The sequence below is a fragment of the Nilaparvata lugens genome, chromosome 1 (assembly GCF_014356525.2).
Source record: "Nilaparvata lugens isolate BPH chromosome 1, ASM1435652v1, whole genome shotgun sequence".
NCBI classification, from domain to species: domain Eukaryota; kingdom Metazoa; phylum Arthropoda; class Insecta; order Hemiptera; family Delphacidae; genus Nilaparvata; species Nilaparvata lugens.
This window is the reverse complement of record NC_052504.1, coordinates 51,527,330-51,552,241: the sequence shown is the minus strand read 5'-3', so window position 1 is coordinate 51,552,241 and position 24,912 is coordinate 51,527,330.

Below are 24,912 nucleotides of genomic sequence, written 5' to 3'. Positions count from 1 at the left end.
CCTACTGCTCCTTCTGCCACTAAACAACTTCTCTTTTTTCACCCCTTCACCGCAATCTCATTCATCATTCCTCTCTCCCTTCTCACATTCCTCATCCTCATTCTTCCAATACTTCTCCTTCATCTCCTTCCCACCCTTTTTTCCACTCTTTCTCCCTCACCACCACCTCCTCATTCACCTACTCCTCTCATACTCTTCCTCTTCACAACTTCTCCTTCACCTCCTCTCACTTCCCCATTCTATCCTCTCCTCATCTGAAACTTCACCACCTCATCATCCCATGAGTTCTCCAGCTCAGACCAAGCATCCTCCGTCATTTCTCCTGTCTGAAACGGTGCCTGATTAAAGCCGCCAAGAAACCTTAGAAGACCGCGGTTCTTCTCTCCAGCGAGCGAGCGACTATTTCTGTCTTTGTTGCTAGCAATTCACTCCCGCTTGTGCGCCGACAAACGTGTTCTGACTTACACCGCAAGACGAAAACCTTCAAACCTTTTCTTCATCTTCTTCTTTTTCTCCTCCATTTCATCTCCTCCTCCTTCTTCCATTCCTCATCCCTCTTCTAGTCATTCTTTTTCTTCTTCTTCTTCTCTTCTTCTTCTTCTTCTTCTTCTTCTTCTTCTTCTTCCTTCTCTTCTTCGACTTCTTTACCTTCTCACCCTCCTTCATAGCCACACGCACTCCCCTTAACCATTGCTCGTTTCTCAGCTCTTTCCACTACAATATTTCTTTCATCACCGCCACCCTTTCAAGTTACTGCCGCAAAACACAATTCTCAAAGGCAAGCACCTGCATCGACAAGCATCACTGCTATCAAAAACCACCACCATCTAATTAGATTCGTGAGCTCTTTTCGCCCCCTGCAAGCCATGCAACAAGCGAGCTGTGAACATTCCAAGTATGTTGGTGTTGGTGTGTGTTTTCCAGTTTATGTTTTGTCACAGTCATGCATGTGTGAGAGCATGTGTGACAATACAATGAAGGAAAAATGATGGAGTCTGGTTCCCTTTGACATTACGTGACGTCAGAATGATAGGCATTTAAATAGCATCTTAAAAGCCTAAATTGCACGCATTCAAATAGCATCTTAAAAGCCTAAATTGCACTTTGTCAGAGAGTATGGTAGTTGTGACGTTATTGAAATCATCAGTCCTAATGTGATGCTTAATATCCAAACCAAATATGGACCTGATTCCATCATTCCGATATACTTTATTATTTATTTTTGATCGAATTATTCTTGTAATGCAATATGTCAAGAAACTTTCCGAATTGCTCTAATTCGTGGAACATACTCCAGCGATCTTCAGATTTAGGATAACTTATTTTCTCTCCTGATACTTCTATAATCTCAGGATGTAAATTTCTGATAATTATTTTCCTATTGTCTTTGTGCTGAATGAATAGCTGATGAATCAACACTGAAATCGCTCAATAGTCGAGAAAATGACAATGTGAATTCAATCACAATATTGTGAATTCTATGGTGTGTCATTTTGAATATGAAATCATCAATGATAATCAATATTTTTCCTATTTTCAGTATCAAATCACAGTCCCGAACAGATGTCTCGTTCCCTTCACTTATCACTATATATATTCGCTAGTCTTTACGATATACACTTACTCCAAACAATGTTTCTTTTGTGCCAAGGTCACTTCGAAAACCCAGTTGTGTGTCACTCATATCAGCCTCTAACTTATTAAAACATTTTTCATGAATGATTTTGAGGAATACGTGGATGAGTTGCCTGGATATAAATATGGATTTTTATATGTGTTCCATTGATTATGAGAAAGCCTTTGATAAGGTACAGCATGACAAGCTGTATGAAATTCTCAAAGGTAAAAGTATTGACAGTAGAGATATTAACATAATTACCAATTTATACTGGAATCAAACAGCAAAGATCAGAGTTGAGGATAAGATGACTGGGGAGATGTAGATTTGTCGTGGTGTTCGTCAGGGATGTGTCCTTTCACCACTTTTGTTCAATGTCTATAGTGGAGCCATTTGTCAAGAAGCTTAAATGGAGCGAAATGTTGGTCTTTCCATGAATGGAGTGACTATTAATAATTCACGCTATGCAGATGACACGCTTATGATAGCGGGAAGTGAGAATGAGTTGCAGCAATTACTGGAAAATGTGAATAAATTAAACAATAACTATGGGTTGAAGCTAAATCTTAAGAAAACCAAGTGCATGATCGTCTGCAAAAAGCAGAGAGTGCAGTTAATATTATAGTGGACAATACACCTATTGAGAGAGTCACAGCATATAAGTATCTTGGAGCATGGATTACTGAAGTAAACGATCAGACCAGGGAGATCAAGGGACGAGTGAAAATAGCACGACAGGTGTTGTTAAGAATGGAAAGATCTCTGTGTAGCCGAGATATTAAACTGGAACTTAGAATACGCATGCTGCGTTATTATGTGTCTTCTACAATGCTGTACGGCATGGAAGCATGAACTTTGAAAAAGTCAAACCTCAAAAACATCGAGGCATTAGAAATGTGGTGATAAAGAAGAATGTGGAGAATACCATGGACAAGAAAAGTGACAAATAGGGATGTAATGTTAATGATGGCAAAGGAATGTGAAGCTGCTGCGACTGTAAAGAGAAGAGAATTGCAGTATTTGGGCCATGTAATGAGGGGTGAAAAGTATGAGCTGTTGAGACTTATATTGCAAGGAAGGATCATGAGAAAGAGGAGTGTGGGAAGAAGAAGGATATCTTGGCTGCGTAATTCAAGAGAATGCTATGGCTGCAACTCGAAGGAACTATTCAAGGCTGCAATCAATAAAGTGAAAATTGCCGTGATGATTCCCAACCTCCGATAGGAGGAGGAACCAGAAAAAGAAGAAGTCTTCACGAAATTTCCTCTTTATTTGCGAATCCTGTACATATTTCCGAAAAGTAACTAGTAAGAATTTAAGAGTATTATTATGTTATATGGAAAGTATATATTGTCCACATGATATACGAGACATGAAATATAACACTTCTGTATGGAGAATTGTTCATTGTATCAAATTCTTGACTAATGTATAATCTTCTCGTATTTTTCTAATGTTTTTGTTTATAGAGTATTTCCAAACTCGCTACCAATACCCTAGGCCCTAGGGCATTGTTCCCGGTTACGAAACATATCTGAATGAATTTCAAACCTTGTGAAAGTCATTAGTAACTCACACAGCTACCATATTATATTGTTCATTTATTCTTTTTATGGCCGAACATGAATGGAAGTTGAAAATATTGCACAATCATTAATAGCACAACTGAAAAGAGATACAAAGAAATTAAGACAATTTTTCAAATCCACACCATCTTCAGGTGAATAGATCTATTATTGTATTTATTCGAATAAATTTCAAATAATCATTCCACCTAGATTTATCTAGTTATAAATTGTATTCCTTATCTATTATTTTCAAAGAAGAGTGCTATAATTCTATTTTATAAATGAAGAAGGCGGCCACTAAATTTTTTCTTCTGAAGCAACAAAAAATCGTTGATTTGAAAAATCTTACATGAATAACGTTTTCCAAAAATGTAATTATAAATCGATGAACAGCTCACTTGAGATCGAATCAATATGATGTGAGCTATGGCAGCTTTAGTGATAGATGTCCTTGGAAGATTTTTTGCATTGCACATCCAGGCATGCTGATAAAGTCGCCTTATCAATGTTGCATCAATCTCCATTTGCATTATGTTATGTAATTGGAGAGTGATTTTTGATTATTTCGAACAATGTTAACGTGACATAACTCCCTAGAGGTAGGTAACCTATCATCAAGGCTGTCATGTCGCTCGATATTTGTTTAATATTTAAGTGGTAAATTGCAAATCCTTTACAGATTATGCGGTATTTTTGATATTTATAAGAGCGGTTGCTTAAATCCCTATTTTGCAAATAAATTCGCAAAAAGTTAAGGCCGTCCGGCTCAGAAAATTGCTGGGTTCAAACCGCAGCTCTAGCTCAGTGGTAGATGCATGAATTTTCCAAATATGATTAATCACCACAGGGTTCAATGACTGGTGATCATTAATTCTTACTGCTGCTTCCGTGAAGTTCTTGAAGAATACCAATAAGGAAGTCAGAAAGATAGTTGGTGACTGATCACCAGTAACCATGTATTCAATCGAGAATAATGAAGACCAACTATGGTTTTTTTCTAGTTGATTTTTAAAACGCTCGTCATAAATACAGGTATTCACAAATTTATCCTTCTGAAATTCCTTAGAACTTACAACACCAGTTCTTGAAGTTCTCTGGATTCTTATATGATATAACTGGAACCTTATTAATATAATTATCAATATGATTTTATTGGTGGACCAGTATGACTATCATCAAAGGATGATAAGTAATGAATGCTCTTAATGAGATCAATATTAATTGATTCACTAATTTTATGTGCTGCTGACGAATATTTCTTGGTACCAAGACAGCTCAAACTGTATATCATGAGATGAATTAGGATATAATAAAAACTTCTATGATTTTGTATGCTGACATAAAACATGAAATGTATTCCCATAAATTAATATATATAAAATATTCTTATATCTATAATTTTCTTTAAATAAATTCTTTTCTATAATTCGAATAATTATCACAAGGCTTAATAGCATTCACAGTTGTGAGCTTTAAAAATTATAAATTCGTATTTAATACTGATACATGGACTTCAAGTCAATTCAGAATTCTACAATTTAAAACCTGTTTGGTCTATAGATTTAACATGACATACTCTAATCAATGTGCAAATAATAATTAACAATTCAATGATCTCAGGATTTTTATGAGTTCGTGCCGTGCATGGAAGTAAGCTTCCTACATAGATCAAATAAGTTCATAAAACGTTCTTATAGACTATGATAGCACTCAACACGTTGCGAATTTTTTAAACTTGAATTAATTTATATAGCGCTTTGATCAATTCCCCAATTCACTATTAAAAGACCTTTAAAAACGAGCTCGTTTGAACTAACACTCACAGTAATGATGTTCTTGAAGGTCTTGTAGAGTAAATTAATTATTTCCAATAATTAATTATGCTGGTCCTTTTCATCTCTGCTGGGCTCGCGCGTGGTCCAGATTTCTTATAAATTTCTCTCAGTATTGAAAATATATTTATGGGAACAGATTACAATTAAGAACTCTCCAACAACACTGAGTTCACAGATAAACAAACATTAATTACAAATATTTTACATTTAAAAAAGGGTTTGGCTAGATGATTTTAAAATTCAATAGGAAGAAAGAACCCTAATTTCCATGTGCGTCCTCACAGGTCGGGATCACAAGCCAAAGAGAAATGATTTTCAGAAAAATTTCATCTCTTCCTTGAATGATTTGTAAGCTTCCTTCTGATTGGCTTTCTAATTTTAGTAAGACTCAATATAATTGGTTACTTCAGATTCAGGGTTTCTCCAACTTTGTTATAGAAAGATAAATAAAAAGTTTTTTATATAAATAAATGGAGTGATTGTCTTAGATTATTCCAATAAATAAATCTCGCTATACTATACTATAAAGTAGTGTACATTTAATTTTTTATATGAGCTTTGTGTACTCTTGTTTTTCATACTTTTTTAGATTGCAATAAATACTCATGCAGCAATAATAGTTGTCCCTATTTATTTACATAAACCTCCCCTAGTGTATATAATACATATTTTGTGAGTAAACTTTATAATTCAATTTATACTGGTTGATCGAGCAATCAGCTGATTCGTTAGGTATCGATTCAAAGAACTGTCGATTTATCCTAGATCGATTGATTCATTTAAAACAAAAACAAAGAATTCTAACCTCAAATGTACATGCAAACTTTTATTTTCCATGATCTGCCAATAATAAATAAGCCGCTTTATAATTTTTAATTTTGCCAATGGATCCTCATTATTGTTGAATTACAATTTTGCATGATTTTCTTATTGCTTTAGATAATATGATTGCTCTTTTTCACTAATAACATTCGATTTTACTTGAGTGGTACTTTGACTAGGCTATCTTTCCTTTCTATTTTATAATTCTATTAAAGCTCAATAGTTCATTTCAAAAATATTTTGTGGTGCTGAAATACCACGTGACATATTGAAAAATAAGGTTTCAATCAAATTTACTTGAAAAAGTTAGATTTACTGAAATCAACGGGGCTTTTGTTATTCAAGAAATAAAATTTTGGTCGCTATTCAAGGCTGTCATTTTTTTCTTTTAAATATGAAAAATATCATGATTTGTTTGTAGTTCTGTCTTCCTATCATGAATTATTGACCAAAGTTTCATTTCCATTTGTTTAGCTATTTATTCAGAAGAAAAAATATCAATTAAAAAGACTAAATGGCGGGTATTTGTTTAATTGTGCATTTTCAGACGGTTTGAAAATGGTATTGAAATATGTTTATTACCCAGGAAAAAATCCCTAGAGTATTGGTAGGGAGTTCAGGAACACTCTGTATAATCTCTATATCTATGAACGGCTAAGCCCCGACAGACGGAAATCACACCACAGCCCAAACTACTGAGCCTAAAAACTTGAAATTTTGCACAATTGTTTATGGTAGCCTCAAAACATCCTCAAAGAGAGGATTTTCAAAAATTTGCCCCCCTGAGGGAGCTGGGCCCACCAAAATTTTGTACTTTTTAACCGCTCATTGCACAGCAAAGTCATGAGGAACTTTTTTGTTCAGCTACGAAAAATAATTAGATCTATGCAGAAAAATTTCGATCAGGAGCACAGGGGGGTTCAGGAGAAGGCATTTTTCGAAAATTTTGATGTTAAATCACACTACAGCTCAAACTAATTGAATTGTTTAGAATTGAAAGTGCACATGTCCATAAATATAAATTTTTCACCAGAGCAAAAAAACTGTTTTTATTCACATTGTTGCCAATTCCATCAATTATGTTAGTATTTGTTGATGTATTCAGATATTTGAAAACATGTTATGGAGTTGAAATTTTCAAAATGTCAACTAATAAAAAAATAAGTAGTGATTTGTTTCATGGACAAGTGTTGTTTCAATACTAAACATAAATTTTAAGATGTAAACAGCTGTAAATATCATTCAATTGATAGGATAAATAACTAAAAACAATAGAATATGTTTAATATTTTTATTATAGAAATAGTTGAATACATACAGGTAATATATACATGATAAAAATTAAAATGAAAATAGTAGTAAGAAATTCAAATGCCTGATTTCATTACTCATTGCCTAGTTCTTCATTGTTTGTTGTCTCCCATTTCAAAATCGTTCCATAGAAATCATCTTCATCGTCCACTATGTATTGTACAACCTTTGCAATGTCTTCCAACTTGTGAATGTTGATTGCATTTTTTGAATTATTTGGAAATGCAGGTTCTGTAGGAAATTTCAAGGATTGCATTGCTTGTATTGACTTCCCCAGTTTAAAAACGTTCGTGTTGAGGCCATCAATGAATGCTGATGCTCTTACAGATCCATCACATGAATACTTAAAAGAGTTGAATTTCGAAATCTGGAAGGTCACCTTCTGATCTCGTGACAGTGATTTTCCATATGAATCAGTAGATAGTACACACTTTTTAAAAAACTTTGGCCACCATGTCTTGAAATCCAGAATCAATTTGTTATCTTCAAGCAAATGCACAGTAAATACACCTTTTCCAGATGATTTGATAAGGTCTGCATATTCAATAGGGAAATAGATGCGATCTTGCTTTTTCAACCTTCTTTTGATCACACCAAATTGTCGATCACATGGCAAATAACTATGGCCACGGACTGGGAAAAATTGCTTGACAGTTTCAAATCTCTTCATTATGCTCAATGAAAGCATGAAACGTATGAATGAATGATTTTTATTTTGGCCAGCAGCCCCATCTGAGAAGACATAGAATTCTTTAGCCTCCATAGGTATAGATTTTATGAAATCATAAATAAAACTCAAAACTTCATTTGGCCCTTTCTTGCAAATTCCTTCATGATACACATACATGTGACTTTTTCCTGTTTTCAAATCATAAATAGCAAAACAGTTGACCCATAGTTGTCTGTAGTAAAATATTTCCTGAACGGGAATATGTGGTAAGGGTAAGTTTTGCATGAAGTCAATCACAATGCCATAAGCATTATCATCTGTCTGGCACTTGACCTCAATCTCTTTCAGTTTTGAATAAAACTTCTTAGCTCTACGCAAATGAATCATTTTTTCACATACAGCTGCTCTCTTCACAGATTCTGCCAATGAGGATGATTTAATTTTAACACTCAACTCTTCACACTTTGAGCATACATCCACCTGAGGTCTCCCAAATTTGTAATCAAAATTTTCTTTGAAATACATGTAGTAGTAGTTATATTTGACTTTTGTGTCTGGGTACTTTGATTTGAACATGTCATGCATATATTTTATTGATAATCTTGCATCTAAATATGTTGCTTCTGAATCTCCATAATGACATGTTTTCTTTGGGAAAGAAGTTATGTGGTCATGTATTTGTTCACAAATATCTGCTGACATTGCATGAGATTTTTTGTTTAATCCCCTCTGGTCAACAGGAGTTTTCCCAGCTAAAAGCAAGCTGCAGATTCTCCTGATTCTACCATCACTAATTGCTAAAATATTTTTGAATCCTGATTTGCAAACATTGACTCTGTTATTTTTAGCCCAGGTAAGTAATACTTATAATGAACTTCTTTTGGTTTATTATTGTCTTGATTTGTTGTGCGAGGTCGTTTTCTTTTTACATTTTCATATTCAATCAATCCCTGAATATACATATCCTGTTGATCTTTTGATTTCATTGAGTAAAATGTTTCGAACAGATGATGCTTTTCCTCTTGAGAAAGGAGTCTGGAGGCGCCTTCTACTAGCTGTATATGGAGTCTCATACATTCCGATTAGAACAGAGCACAGAGATTTTCTTTGGTTAGGAGTTTGTTGATTCTCATCTTCTCAAATTCAAATTCTAGAAGAATAGAATAGAATAGAAAATATATTTATTGATACAAGAAAAAACATAACATGACACTCAATCAATAATAATTTGATGATTACACAAATATATATATTATGACATGACCTGTTGGTCGTCTGCCAAGTTGAGCTATTTTATTGATTTAAAATTTACATGCAAGTATTTGAAATTGAATTTTATCCAATTTGAAAAATTCCAAATTTTAAACAATTTTGGAATCAATCAACCAAAGAGATCATGGCAACAAAAGTATTACATATGAAATTACATTATACTACATATGCAGGAGTAAAAAAGAAAAGCAGTGAAACCATCAAGTATTATATTCCTGTATTAGCATTTTTCTGTAAGCCCAAGCATTCCTCACAAATCCTATCATCGCCCTCCAATCACTACCATTCAAAAACCCTATCACCTGATCCTCTGATAGCTCTCTATCGCCTAAATGCGCTCCTCTTATCTCTGCTAGTACTGGACACCTTCCGATAAAATGCATTGTATCCTCCCTTTCCCTCCTATTGCATAACGTACATATGGTCTGAATTCCCTCTCTTCCCACACTACTATTCAAGTACCATAGACCTCCTCTTGATCTGAATATGATTGACTTCTCATTGCGGGTGAGATTGGCTCCTATATAATTATTGTGTTCGGTGATTGGGTTCAAACGTGAGTAGACAGTATAATTTACAGATTGCCTTGCTCTTTCTCTCCATTTCTCTCTACATTCGTTTTTTATACATTCATTAATATTATTCAATCTTTGCCTCAGTACATCCCGCATTCCTTCCTCCCATCTTGGCAATTCAATGTTATATTTTTCAGCCTGCTCTTTCCACACTTTATACCATCCTACTTTCTGATCAAACATTTTCTGTGCAAGTTTTCGTGGCAGCCTGTTTGGTCGCAGAGAAAGGGTTCTTATAATATAGCTGTAATGTATTTCAAATAAATAATGGTGTAAATTATACTTATTGACTTCCAAATAGATGATATAATTGGGTGTTGATTGCGGTAACGAAAATAATTTCTTGATAAAGGCTCTGTGTAACCGTTCTATTTCTTCAAATTGCTTATATCCCCACACCTGACCACCATAGCTCACAAGAGCTCTTACCACCGCATCAAACATTACCCACTTACTCTCGATGTTTATTTCATTTTGGGCCACAAAACTATTCCACACATTATTCAATGCAAACTTTGCCACTGACACTCTCTCTCTGACATGCTCACTGAACGCCAACTGAGGAGTGAATGTTACGCCTAGATATTTGTACTTGTTTACAACTCCGATCCGCTCTTCTCCACAGTACCACCACTCATGATGGGCCAGTCTCCCTCCCCTTCTCATCACCATTATCTTAGTTTTGTCGGTATTGATTGTAAGTCCCCACGTCTCACAGTAATGTTTCAAACATATTATCATTTTTTGTAATGCTTTCGGCGTGGATGCAATCAGAATCAAATCATCGGCATACATAAGTCCTTTAATATTCAACTCGTCCACCCATATCCCTTCTTCCATATTATCAAAAATATCATTAATAAAAAGTTTTAATCCGTTCTCTGTATAGAATGCATTACTCAGCCCATCCTTCTTATTTTGACTATTTTTACACCAAACAAACGCCCGTGTATTCTCATATAATTTCTGGACAATTCTCACAAATTTGCTAGACAACCCAATCTGAAACAACTTATGAATTAAAGCATTACGATCTACTTTATCGAAAGCGGCCTTGAAGTCAACATACAAACAATAAACTCTATCTTTCCTTCTCCTCAGTTTCTAATTGATGATGCTGTATAAACTGAATATATTATCCACTGTACTGTATCCTTTTCTAAATCCCGCCTGTTCCTCATTTATTACTTCATTTTTCTCTACCCATTCGTTTAATCTATTCAGAAAAATTCCTGCGAAAATTTTTGCAAATGCATTGATGAATTGTATGCCTCTGTAATTAGCAACTTCATTCAAATCACCTTTTTTATGAATTGGGAAGATAACCGCTTCCGAAAAATTGTCAGGCACCAATCCTGTATCATAAATATAATTTTAAAAATTGAGCACAAATTTAAGAATTGATCTGGAGCTGATTTGAAAAATTCTGCCGGTATGCCGTCAGTGCCTGGAGCTTTATTACATTTTGCCTTTTTCAATACCAAATTCAGTTCTTCTTTCGTTATTTTTGCATCAAGTTTTTCGTCCTCTATGAACGGTATGGCATATGCTATTTTATCTGCCTCAACTTCAACGGAAAGTAAGTTTTTAAAATGTTTGATATACGGAAACATAGGTATGTAAAGTGGATTAATGAATAATTTTATTATTAGCCCCCTTCAAAATTTCTGTTCAGAAACCATCCCCAATATTTACACAACATATTCCCAAAGTTTCAAACAAACAAAAGCCTCTCTTAATGGAGGTAGAATGATAAGGTTGGAAGCTTTCAGTTCTGTTGTTTCAATTTTTTTTCAAATCACTTTCAAAAAGTTCATGTAGTACCTACTATTGTGTTTGAGACACTTCTGGTTCCACAGTCCAATCTCTTGCAGTCGTTAACTATATCCATAATAAAGTAAAAAGCTGGCTTATACACGTACGGGATAGGAAAATTATGTTTGACGCATCATCACGTCTGAACTACAAGGATAGTTATAGGCCTATTTTCAATTCTTCAAAATTTTATTACGTTGTTTTAAAATAGATCCTTGCGGAGCACGGGTTTCTGCTAGTATTATATATTTCTATGACATTCGGTAACTCATGAACAAGATTGGAAAATGGAGAAGAACATTAATAAAATCTGCAATAATATGTCAGTGAAGAGTAAGAGGAACCTGTCCAAGAAAAATACTGGAACTTGATTCCGAAGTAGTTAGTCCACTGGATTGTAACTAGGAACTCTCTTAAAAATTCTTGTATTAGAGCGGAGGCTTATGAACCTTACTTCCAAGTAAGGTGCAAGTCCGCTGAATTGTAACTAGAAATTATAATATAAATTCTTGTAAAGCAGGAGATCACCGAGTTAACCAAGAAAATAGCAGTAACTAGGAGTTGGATGATCTAATTTCTCATAGGCTGCAAACTTCTCGGCATGCCGAAAGCATAAATTTTCATAATGAATCCCGATTATCCAGTTGCTGGATGCCTCTCTCTCTGCATATATAATGAGGTAATGAGTATTTTTCTCGCTCGGAAAAACAAACTTTGTGCATATTTTCCATGGCAGTGAACCGCAACTCCAGTAGAGATGAGTTCTGACGGAATTGACAGAAGAGTTTGTGGAGGGAGCAGGAGCAGTCAGTCCAGTTGCTCTCGCTTTGCACCACCACAACTTGAAAAAGATTCTGTTCCACTTCTCACACACACGCACGCACCAGCACACACGCGTTCGCATACTCACACGCCGTTTGTTACATTCAAGATTGCTCCAGTGACAGCTCATTACTGGTTGTGAAACTTTCTACACTTTTCCCCAACAGATGGGCTTTTTTGACTTGCCAGTAACATTTCAAGAGAGCTCAGTTGAAATACGTCAAAGTTTTGGTTGATCATTGTATGGAAACGTTTCCTCAGTCCAACTATGGTATGTTTCCGCAACTACAGAATTCATTCCTACCAGAAATCACGCTGCACTTTTTTTGAACGGAAATTTAGATCGAAAATTATGAAAGCTTTTTAAATTTGTTCAACATGCTTCGCTGCTCTAAAGTAACTGTCAACATGAATTTAGGAGAAAATTTAGCAGCCAAGATACCTTCCGGAGATACCAAACAATAATTAGAATCATTCGAATCATTGCTGATGTTCAAGAATACATTATACAACTTTTATCTCCCAATCACATCACTGGCTATTTTTTCTTATTAATTCAAAACTCCTTACTCACGTCTGTTATTTATATACACTCCCTTCTCCTTTTCTCTCCTCTATTCTTATCAAAATTCTCCTCCTTATGTTCTCAACGAGTCGGTTTCCATATAAATCTCGTTCAAATTGATTCTCATTCTTAGTCATTTTCATACCAACTTACAAATTTTATCAGCATTAAAAAGCCATATATCTATCTTATTTTGGTTCACAAAATGCATCTTTTTTGTCATTTATGTTCATGAATCATTGGATATTTTGTCATCATTCTCTATGATGTTTAGGTATATACAATCAATTTGTTTTTTTTCATGTGAATAATGTTCATCTGATTCGTTTTTTGAGTGAATACTGTATTATATAAGCGAGCCTATTTTACAGCTCCAGCAGTTACTCACATCTCATCTGCCGATGAGATGTTAATAATTCCGATCATTCCAGTCTCCCTGGACAAGTTTTCTATTCATTATACTACTATACACCGGTTTCAACTCATTATTATATTTAGAAATTGGAATCGTAACATTCCCACAAATAGAACGATGTAACAAATTATTCCCATGGTACCTCAACCTATCTAGAAGGACCAGACCACATTGAGCGCTTTATCGGACAGTTTCAGACTGTGTTTTTAGAATAGAAAGACGCCTTATGTGGTCTGGCCCTAAGACTGTCAACTTACATGATGTAGCAGATGGACTTCCGCTCGTCACTTGCTGCAGTTATTCGGTGGTGGTCGCTACAGCCAGTCGGTGTTATTTACTGGAAGAGGTACGTGGTGATGGTGGCTGTCTGGTTAACCCTTCACTTAATTGATCACTGGACCGTGCCGTCATATCGTTTCGGGGATATTGTCGAGAGGCATTCAGTCTCGGTGAGGCGTTAACAGGTTTGGGAAGCGAGAACTAAAGTGATGGACAGTTTCACACAACATAACTGTGAAGGGACTACACCAACACAAGCGGTATAGAATACTCTCTATACTCTATGTACTCCTATACTCTGCATCAACACAAACGGGGTTTGGGGTTTGGAATGAGAAGTGGTGTCATTGATGTTGGTGTGACTACATAAATTAGTCCACTTTTCGCCCATCCACCTAATAATGTAGTTTATCGGTGCCAGATCCATGCGATGCGTTGGCAGCCCGCGTATAAATTATGGTCGGGTTGCGGCCCATTGCGTATAACGATCGAAAATGCCATCATTCCAAACTAAATCCTATGATACTAGTGTACATATGATTAGATTCAGTGTTAATATTGTGACGATTCGTTCCAGTGGCTACTTAAAAAACTAATTCTTCAAATCATATTATGAAAATCAAGGCAGAGGCAGCAAACAATATCGAAATATAATGGTTATCAACGTTACCGCTAACTGAATCAGTCTCTTCCAGTAAACCAATTGAGTTCATATTACTTATTATATTATTTATTCTATTAATTTGTGAAATTATTATATTAGAATCACATCCATAGGTTAAGGGAATGTTGTGGTAAACCTAACCTAAAACGTTCGAACGCTATGATATATATATATATATATATTATATATATATATATATATATATATATATATGCATACATAGGCCAAAATTAGGAAAAAAAACATAATTTTACACTTAATATTTCAAATACCAATAGAATTTAGAACGTTCTGGAGCCACTGACACCCATCTTCTCCAGCATCATGGAGGGCCGACAGCCCTTCATGATAGGATATTAGGTGGTTCATTGATTGGATTTGTCCACATTGGCAAAAGGATCAGATGTGTATCCCCATGCTGTCATCAGCTCAGCACACCTTCCCACCAGCGTCCTGAACCGGTTTAGGCCACACCACACCACACCACCATTAGGGTCATCCACAAGGCCTTTGTTCCTGACCTCTCCCTGCAACCATCTCAGTCACCATAACTCCCTTGCACTTCTAATTTCCTCTTGCTCGTCAAGTCTCAAGTATCTTCTTGACTTGAGGCGCCTTGGTGGAGGGTTAGCCAAATCTCTAGAGACTGGGAGATCCTCATGAATCTGTTGCAACTGGGAAATGAACTTGTACTTCTTCTCCAACCTTCTGAGATCTGGAGGCATGATGTTACTAAGCACAGGCAACCACTCAGTCTCTGTTGGTCTCAATGTCCCACTAATCTTCCTCATAGTTTCATTGAAAACTGTATCAATTTTGTCAACATGTCTGCTGCGAGCCCAGACAGAAGAGCAGTACTCCCCTGTACTGTACAGAAGTGCAAGACTTGATGTTCGAAGGGCTTCATGTCACAACCCCAGGTTGTTCCCGCAAGTTTGCTGATGATATTTAGCCTTGTCTTCAGTTTATCTCTCAACCCCTGCAGATGTTGTCGATATGTGAGGGATCTATCAAGTCTGACTCCTAGGTAACGGGGAGCTTCCTGATTAGATATTCTTTTGCCACATAACCTGAGATCAATTGTCTTTTTTGCATGCTGGTTACTGAGATGGAATATTGTTGAGACAGTTTTGGACGGGTTTGGCTTCAAGAACCACTGCTGGAAGTATTCTGCCATTAACTCTAAGTCCTCATTCAACACAATTTGGAGCTGATCAAAATTTCGACCTTGAGTAACAAGCCCAATGTCATCGGCATAAATAAACTTGCGTGATTGAGTAACAGGCAGGTCTGCAGTGTAAACATTGAACGCTGAGAACACCAATATAGAGTTGAGATCGTTCAGACCTGCTCATTGTATAATATAACGTGATGGCATGTTTATTTGTGAATTATCATTTTTCGTTATTGTGTAGGAAAAAAGGAATCTTTAATAATAAGCTAATCAAAATTATTAGCACAATAAATGAGTTTATTTTTGAAAAACAAATTATAAAAAAGATATCGTATTCTGATGTACAATAATAGCAAAAAGTTACAAATACTCTTTGTATGTAAGTCTACATTGACAAACGGTATTATTTAATTTGATTACATTTATTGTTTGGATTATCAACAAATAAATATTAAATAGAAGCGATCTTGCTAGATTTATTCCTCTTTGCACGAACAACCAATCAGAGGACAATGAAAGGGATACCAAAATTTGAATTGTTGAGATGCAACACAGAATGTCGAGATCTCTATTATTGTAATTTTATGTATTATTCACCTACACTGTTGGAATTGAACTGTATTTTGAAATGATTGAATTATATTTATGTTTTAATGTATTTATTCGTCTTGTAAGTCAGGGAATTGAATGTAAACAAAGGAGCCATTTTTCATAAGAATATGACGTGTGCACTACGTCACTCAGCTACAACCAATAGCAATCGTCCTATGCAAATTAGAAACAAAGAGATTCATAGAATTGTGAATTTAATTCGGGGATGAAGATTTTTCTGTTCTAGCACTGACCTTGCCCTAGTTACACGTTTTGAGTGAACTTACGTTTTTGTTGAAAAATTTTATGTAAATTATTTTTAACTGTTTATTTATGAATTTAAATGTTAATTGTGAAGTTCCTTTTGTTTGTGGAAATGATAATTAACGTAAAATACCCGATTGAATCTACATGAATCGCAGAGTAATATACCAGCAACACGTTCTACTTGGAGGCCAGAAAATCCAGCACATGGCAGAAGAATAATTATTTGCGAACCAAGGAAAAAGGAAAACAGAGTCGCGTGAGTGTTCTTCTAGTAAATATATTGGGGCCCCATCTATGATTCATGAGTGATATAAATTCTAGTGGAAATTAATGGTCATGACCAGATTGTAATCAGGGGAAATCCAACGTTAATCTACATTAAAATAATCATCATTAAATTAGATTAATTTATAACAATCTGTCTATCGATCAAGCTATTCCAAAGCAGAACTTACAACCCTGTAATTATCATTTTAACATACATCTTCTTTCAATTCTTATCATTATTAAATTGTAATCTGTACATGTCTGGTATTGTTAAACCAGAGCACGTTATACCGGTCATCACTATTCACTTGAAAATTATTATTCACTATCTGCTCATCTTGAAAATTGTCAATATACTGAAATAACTGAGCATATCTTCCAGTTCGTTTCTTTTCTGAAAACCTTGATATCGTGTTTGACACGTTACCATTGGTATTGTGATAGACCTCATATGGTCAGTGTAACAAGTCGGGAAATTAATTGAGTGGAAGGTTGTGGATGGTTGCTAATGTATCAGTGGATCACTGCGGGATTAATAAATATAATTCTGCTTACATTTGCTTTCACATTGGTCACTGTCGGCAGCTTAGCTTATAATCTCCAGACTAAATTAAACAGTGTATGCGGCATTTTGCAGGATTTAAGTCAATGTAACCCAACACCGATAGGATTAGATTCTGTACTCGAACCTCTTTTCAGAAATTATATTTATTTAATAAAGTATTCATTTTCAATTCTGATAGCGGTAAGAGGCACAATCATACATGGATTTGTGATCTATGTCTTTGTTCGGGTTGTATTGGCTCAATATTATCTCAATTAGCTCAATATTAGCTCAATATTATTGGAACACTCCAATCCTACATCTGGGATAAACTACAAGTTTCTCAACCAATTAAATAAATTCTCAGGTCTGATATTACACAGAGGGGCATATATTCATGTACCCATAAAAGTGAGCACTTCCATAAATTTATCTATTTTTTGTGTGGTCCCTGGAGCTAGGCCTGTCACAATATTGAATCAAGAATATTCAAATTCATAATAATTATATTATTTGAATGTTATTTCCTTTCAGAACCCAATATAAAATTGAAATTAGAGGAAATATCAGAAATCCACATAGTTTAACACTCCCAACTGTTAAGATAATACACTACAATGTAGACTACATTAAGCGGTTAAGAAAACTTGAAGCAATTGAAAATATGAAATAGGCTGATATTTCTCACTGTAGAAATGTTTCATCTACCTTATAGCTGATTTTGTTTGCTGATCATAATTATTGATTAGTTCTTCCGGAAATAATTTCGAGGGAACAGATTGCAAAATATTTGGTAGTTTGGGAACATCGATAAAATAATTATAGTGAAATAGTAGCAGATGATGGAACATTACAGTACTTCAAATATTCTATACCAACATTATATGGGTCATTTGTTCAACTATATCTGGTAAGCGAGTGTTTAATCACTTGTATTTTCCAAAATATAGTTCAACATCAATCCATATCAAAATTTTCTATTACAAGTCTGATGCATTCGTGCCACATTTACTATCTTTAGTAACCCATTAATACAGACTCCCATTTAGGAATCCATTGATACAAGCATTGTTTGAAATAATTATTATAGACCTAATAATCATGGACTAGCTTGAACTCCAATCCATTTGTGAGTATGACTGTGAGTTTCACAGTCGTCACATAACACATGAATAAGCCCTCAATCGTTCAATGAGCAACGCTATAGCTATTGATTCAATATATTTATGAATTCAGTAAATTTTTGTACTGGTTACTTCAACATATTCATAGAATCCATAGCTATGGAACGATTTATTTGTTCAACGAATCTGGCAACATGGCATGCTCCCAAACAGGCCACTGTCTTAAACACAAACTTGTTGCTGGTTGCACAAAAGCCGGTTAAAATTTAATCGTGATTAATCCCTCGAGGACCAATCAAAGAAGCCGTCTTAACATAAAGGACTTCTCAGATTGGATCTCGTGAAAATCAAAGTTAAAATTTAACCAGCTCTTGTGCAACGTGGCGTTGATTTTATGGTAACCATGGAACCCAACCAAATCTTGGTTGTTCATCTCATGCTACTTGTTGTGAGTAGGTTATTACCTACGGTACTGATATCTTTTGGCTGATGTCTCCAAAACAAGATAGCTGAAGTTTTTTTAAATAGCCTACTAGTGACCTACACTTAATTTTTGTAACTCAATTTTTCGATTGCAACAGATTTTTGATCCATTTGATCGATTTGATCCATTCCTCTCATCAGCATCTCTCATGTTTGTCAATTCTATAAAGTTATTGGATGAATAAACAGTATATGGAACGAATGAGAAACCAGGCATAAGATTAATAGTAAAACCAAACTAGATATGAAAAACTGGACCTACATTCACTTTTCCTTCTATATCGACGTATGAGGCTCGAGATTCCTGCTCAAACACTACTGATTGGTTTATTCTTTATTCATTCATACAATGCGTACATCATCAAAATGATAGAGAGTGAAAGAATAAGGTAACCTTGTGCTATTCCTTTCCCAAATTTGGATAAGGTTACACACAGTCCGAAATAGATTATAGTGTTATGATGTTTATATTAATGATACCATGTTTGAACTAAGTTCCACAACAGAATGGAATATATTACTAGTACTTTTCAGAATGATAGTGATAGAATCTCACTAAAGATTTTAAAGACTAACTCCTGGGAATGACATGAATGTCGAATCTGTTCGTGTTCAACTTGAGAATATCACAAGGGTTCTGCTATAGTTACTTTCTATAATTGAACATTCAAGTAACCATATTTGAATATTTCATCAGAAATTAATTACATTCTTGAAACACTATGAATAACATATTTTGGAGCTGCCAGTCAGACAACCACTTCACTACTTCATAATAGTTATGATCCCAACATTTCCAGACCCATTGTTATTGCAACTCAACAGCATTTTGTCTCACTGAAAAGCTACTGGTTTTCAACCAATGATGCAATCATAACAGACAGGTTCAAACAGCATTTTAATTGAAATTCCAATCTTGGATTTCAACTACACGATTCTTGAACCTGCTCAATCCAAGTTTCTTCACGATAATATTATAAATTATATGCACAATGTGTGATAACAATATATTTTAAAATATATATAAAATAATGCATATATAGTCAGCTGATAGTTGCAGTGATAGTAGTTTTAATTTTTCTGCTCAAAATTTTCAAGTTTATTTCAAACTTTCGGATTGTTTAGTGTTATTTCCGGCTCTTATCAACCCTTCGAAATTCAAAATTCATCAGTCATATCTCGAATACGTATTCTCTGAGTGTTAATCTTTGGTGAAAACAGAAATTTTAAACTTAACCTCACTTTGGACTATTTATGTGCCAAAATCAAGGAATTGAAGAAGTTTTGGGCAATTGCCTGTTTCTCTCTCCAAATATCGTGTTTGTGACTGTTCTAGTAATAATAATAGTGGTCAATATAATAAATTAATGCAAACTAGGAGAACAAATAATGAAAAAAATCAAGCCTCCTTTTCACTTTGCTGTGAATTCTGTTGTGCTATGAACTATATTATCGAGGGTTGAAAAAGTTCTCTCTCATTTAGAACATATCATTATTGTGGAATGATTATCGATGAGCATTGAATGAGCATTATTTGTAAACTGTGTATCTACTATGTGTAGTCCTTAGGAGAAAAAGGTGAACATCTATTACAGAAAATTACATTGATGTTCGGGGTAAATCCAAAATACCCGATCATCGATATCAAGACAGAACACGAAATTATTTTGCTAACAGTGTGCTGTCAAAGTGCACAGCCAATAAGCTCTATTTGCAGTGTTTGAAGATATTGTATGATTAATGGTGGATGGCGGCTGCATGGTCTATCTCTCAGACCAGCAACAGCTGAGAAAACAACAAAAGCACAGAGCAATATATAAAATGGTCATGATTTATTGTCAGGAGTGGGACGACGGCTCCTACGGAAAAAATATGGAGAGAAAAAAATCGAGCACTTGGGCATTGGCCCAGCGGAGTGTCACTTCATTTCTCATTTCTCTTGCGCAGTGATCTTGAATACAAATGTCCGGTGATCTTTTAGCTTCTTGCCGCCTCCACCCGCCGTCTGTGGTTGATATTTTTGCAATTTGTAGCGCTGTTCAAAGGAGAGATCCCCAATTAGTCGCTCGTAATCACTAGTTAAGTGGATGATCTGGTCTTGGTAACAGCTGGTGTGGTCATTTGTTACCGAATCACTCAAGATTTGTTACACAGGGATGATTTAGATACTTGATGAGAGAGGCTTATAACTGGGTGTAGCTCAAGCGTAGCTTCAAACAATCCTATCCCTGTGATAATATCAACAGCTTTCGTGAATTACTGATTTTGATGCAGTTGTTGAGTTCTCCAGATTCCATTAATGAATGTAGATACATGAACTTCCCTTGACTTCCAATAACCATGACCTACAATGGTCAATCCTCTCATGATGGAGACTATCTCTCTTACTCACAATGTATCATATCCACATGAATTCACCATTATTCCGTTCAAAATCTTTTCTTTTTATTCCATACCATTAGATGATAATGTCGTAAGTGATGATTAATCATACTCTACCATCATAAGTCTCAACGTCAACATTGAATGATATGAAATGAGAAGGCCGATTGTGTTTTAATACCTGATCCATCCAATTTCCATCCAATTTTTCTTAAAACAGTTTTCTTTGGTTTGGGCATTTTTTTGGAAAGTGCCTCTCTATATTCATCATGAATATTATCCTATGTCTTCAGGAGTAGATTTATAAAATCATTCTGATTTCATTCTTTTCACCTGTTCCATTTACATGTACCTATACTCCCCAATTTGAGGACTTAGAAAAGGCAATTCCAATAAATCACCTCAAACATTCAATAATATTCGCAGATCGAGATGCCTTGCGGTGTTCGAGTGAGAGAGAGGACGCGCAAGGAAGGCTACGTCACATACAACTAGTCAGCAGGGAAATCAAACACATATCACACGGAAACAGTCGGACAAGGCGTTAACAGTGAATCTGCACAATCCAGTGCATTGCCTGCAAGCTATCCATGTGCAGTGCAGTAATCAAAGCATGTGACGTCACATTCCAACTCAAACTACTATTAAGCGTCGATAGCCAGAGCTGTTGAGAGGATTAGGAGTGTAAATCAGACTTGTTATCAGCACAAAGTGATCAAATTCAGTTGCCGCCGGGCAAACATATATCATTGCAACTGAAACATGAACCTCCTTGACCTACTTTTGTAATCTCCAAAGTAGCGGGGCTTCGAGGTAATGTTCGACTCACATAATGAGTTTGTGTGATTTTAGTTGTCTCATTGAGACTGAAGTTAAAATCCGAGTTGACTATGGAAGAGAATGACAACTTCATAATGCAGTATAATTACATAATTCTATCAGAGATGGGAATATAATGTTGCGTTTTCTACTTGAATAGTATTAAAACGAAACTTAAGCTTCAATGCTCAAGGCTGAACAACTCAACAGCTTCATCTGAGTATGAACTTATTAGAGTAGAAAATACAACTTATTGGGCTTCCCATTTTATGAATGTGTGATGTATATTGTAACGTATCAAAATCTGATGGGTAAACAAAATCCCTTTTTGAAAGAAATTTATAGGTCTGAAGTGGAATAATAGTCTAGCATCGCCAAATGCGATAACGTTTTTAAAGATTAGATAATATCAGGTATCATGGCTAAATTTAGAACAGCCGAATAGAAATAGAAATAATTTGCTACTTATATAATATTATATAAAGTATTGAAAATTTAAGGTTAGGCGTAAAATATCTATTGATCGGCGACATAATGATCGATTAAGTCGCATAACGTAAAATCTAGCCAGACACCTTGGCAGAAATTTATTGCAACTAAAAGGTATGCAACTAGAGGAACTAAAAAAGCACATGGCTAATTGTTATAAAGTGAGAAACCACCTATAAACATTATAAAAATGTATTGCATGTGAAAAATGTACTTAAAACCCAAAATAAAAATAAATTAATGTATTAAGGAAGTAGGAGGTTCGTAGGCGCATGTATACTGTAACAAATTTGCATGAACCAATCAAATGGTAGTAATCGATGGGCGGCAATAGTGAGCCGATTCAAATATTATATATATTTCTAAAAATGATAAGATTTTGTAAATGTTTACTGTTCAGTTTATGTATCGGAGATGGCCCGAGGACAGATAAAATATCAGATATGTGACATAAGTAATAATTTAATAGATTGGCACAAACTATTTGAACCTTTAAATGGCGTAGTAGCAAATTATTCAAATTTTATGTAAATTTGCAAGTCGGAAATGAAAATTGTGAAAAGAAAAGTAGAACCTGCCCACTTGCCTGCCAGACACTATCATGGAATGTCACCAAAATTTGTAGAGCACAATACCCTTTATTGTACATTTTAAAGACTTAGAGTTTTAATCTAATTATTATTTTTCTATAAGACTTTGTGATGCTGTATTAAAGCAGAAGTCATCCAAATATTTATTTAATCCCTTGGAAGAGACGATTTCGGCCACCTACAATCCAGGACTACCAGGAATTTCGGATCGCCGCCAGCAACTTATAAAAATTCAGCACGTGAGTGAAAAAATAGTTGAAATAAAATAAGGGCGCCCTCAGTGCTTCAAGTGAAATAAAAATAAAAGCTAGCTCGTCAGAAAGGTTTTAAATATTAAGCAATTAATACAAAAACTTGCGCAAGTCTTAAAAGGGTATAAGAAATACTTTATTGAATAAGAATGAGTCAATTTATATATTAAAAGTACACCAATTAAAAGAATATTAAGTTCTAAGCTTATAATACTAACGTTCACCCAATCATTGATTTGATAATACAATTTGTAATAATATAATGTAGCTCTGGTTCTTTGGATAAATTGATTTATCAAATTCCATCAGGTGCCGAATTTTACACCCTGAGAAATATATTATATATTTACTATCGAGAAATGTACTGGAAATCATAGAAAGTAATATATTTATAATCATTGATTTGTCGATTTGTCATTCTCTGATTTGGGAAACAATATATAAAGTGGGATTACCTAAATCGACAAGCAACAGCAAGTTGATATCAAAGCTGCATGCAAATAAATGCATATTATCAATGAATTGAAAAGCACATGGTAAAGTTTCGTGCTATAGAACTGAAAAATAGTGTACTGATCTGTGATATTTTATCTTGATTTGTTCTGGTTTTATTGTATATTTTTTGCTCTATATATTTTCTATATTGACCTGATTTTAAAATTATTCATTTAATATATGTATCAAATTTCTATGGTGTACCATTCATTTTTACTCCCCCAATACCATAGAGTATAAATCTCATATATATCTGTTAATAATCAGTATTAAATTATTGCGAGAGCTCCTAAATGAGCCTATTAAGACTTTAGTGATATTGAATCCTAGAAAACCACGACCAGATTTTATAGTATTTAATTCTCATGTTCTACCGATTGAAGCCAAGCCGAGGCAAATCATTATTCATGAAAAAAAACGTCAGAATATCATGTGAGTTATGAGTTAGAACAGACTCCCCTTGTGTATTGTCATTAAAATCTCTTCATTGGTCCAATGAAGAAATCTATCCCTCCAGAGCTGAAAATATTTTTCTACGGGATTCAGTAGATTGAAATCTCTAGCATAAGTTCATAATTTGTTCCTTCTGAACTTTCAGATAAAATACACTAACTAGCATTAGTGATTTTCGAAGACAAGTGTTTCTTAATCAACAATAATTCAACATACCGGCTGAACCTCATTTGATAAATGGAGATCAATCTCGAACAATCAATCATTGAAACCACGTAGAAAGTATTAGAAGATATGTGGCACTGGTGAGAGTGTCATTGCATTGCAGGTCAGAGCGACTTTCTGTCAGTGGGAGGAAGGAAATTTGATATTAGAAGAAGCCGACGTGACGGAAACACGTGACATTCGGTCGTGATCACGTGACGATGACGACCGCAGCAAAACTGTTGCTGCTGGCGATGTGACGCAAGAAGAAAGGAAATGATTGATATAGACGGCAAAAAGTGGAAATGGGAAAGATGAAGCAGAAGAAGCTCCATGTACAGTTCATGTACAGACTCCCGCGGTTGGTTGGCGAAAAACTGATTTTAAGAAAAACCAAGACCCAGCAGGAAGTGGGGTTGAACAGTTGGAGAAGGAAATAAGCAGGTAAATGATGAAAAAGTCAAGATTATGATCCGTGTCAAGCAAAAACAGCGTTGCATGGAGTGGAAGAGTTGTAATCTAATAAGCCGAGGCGAAGAAAATAAGAG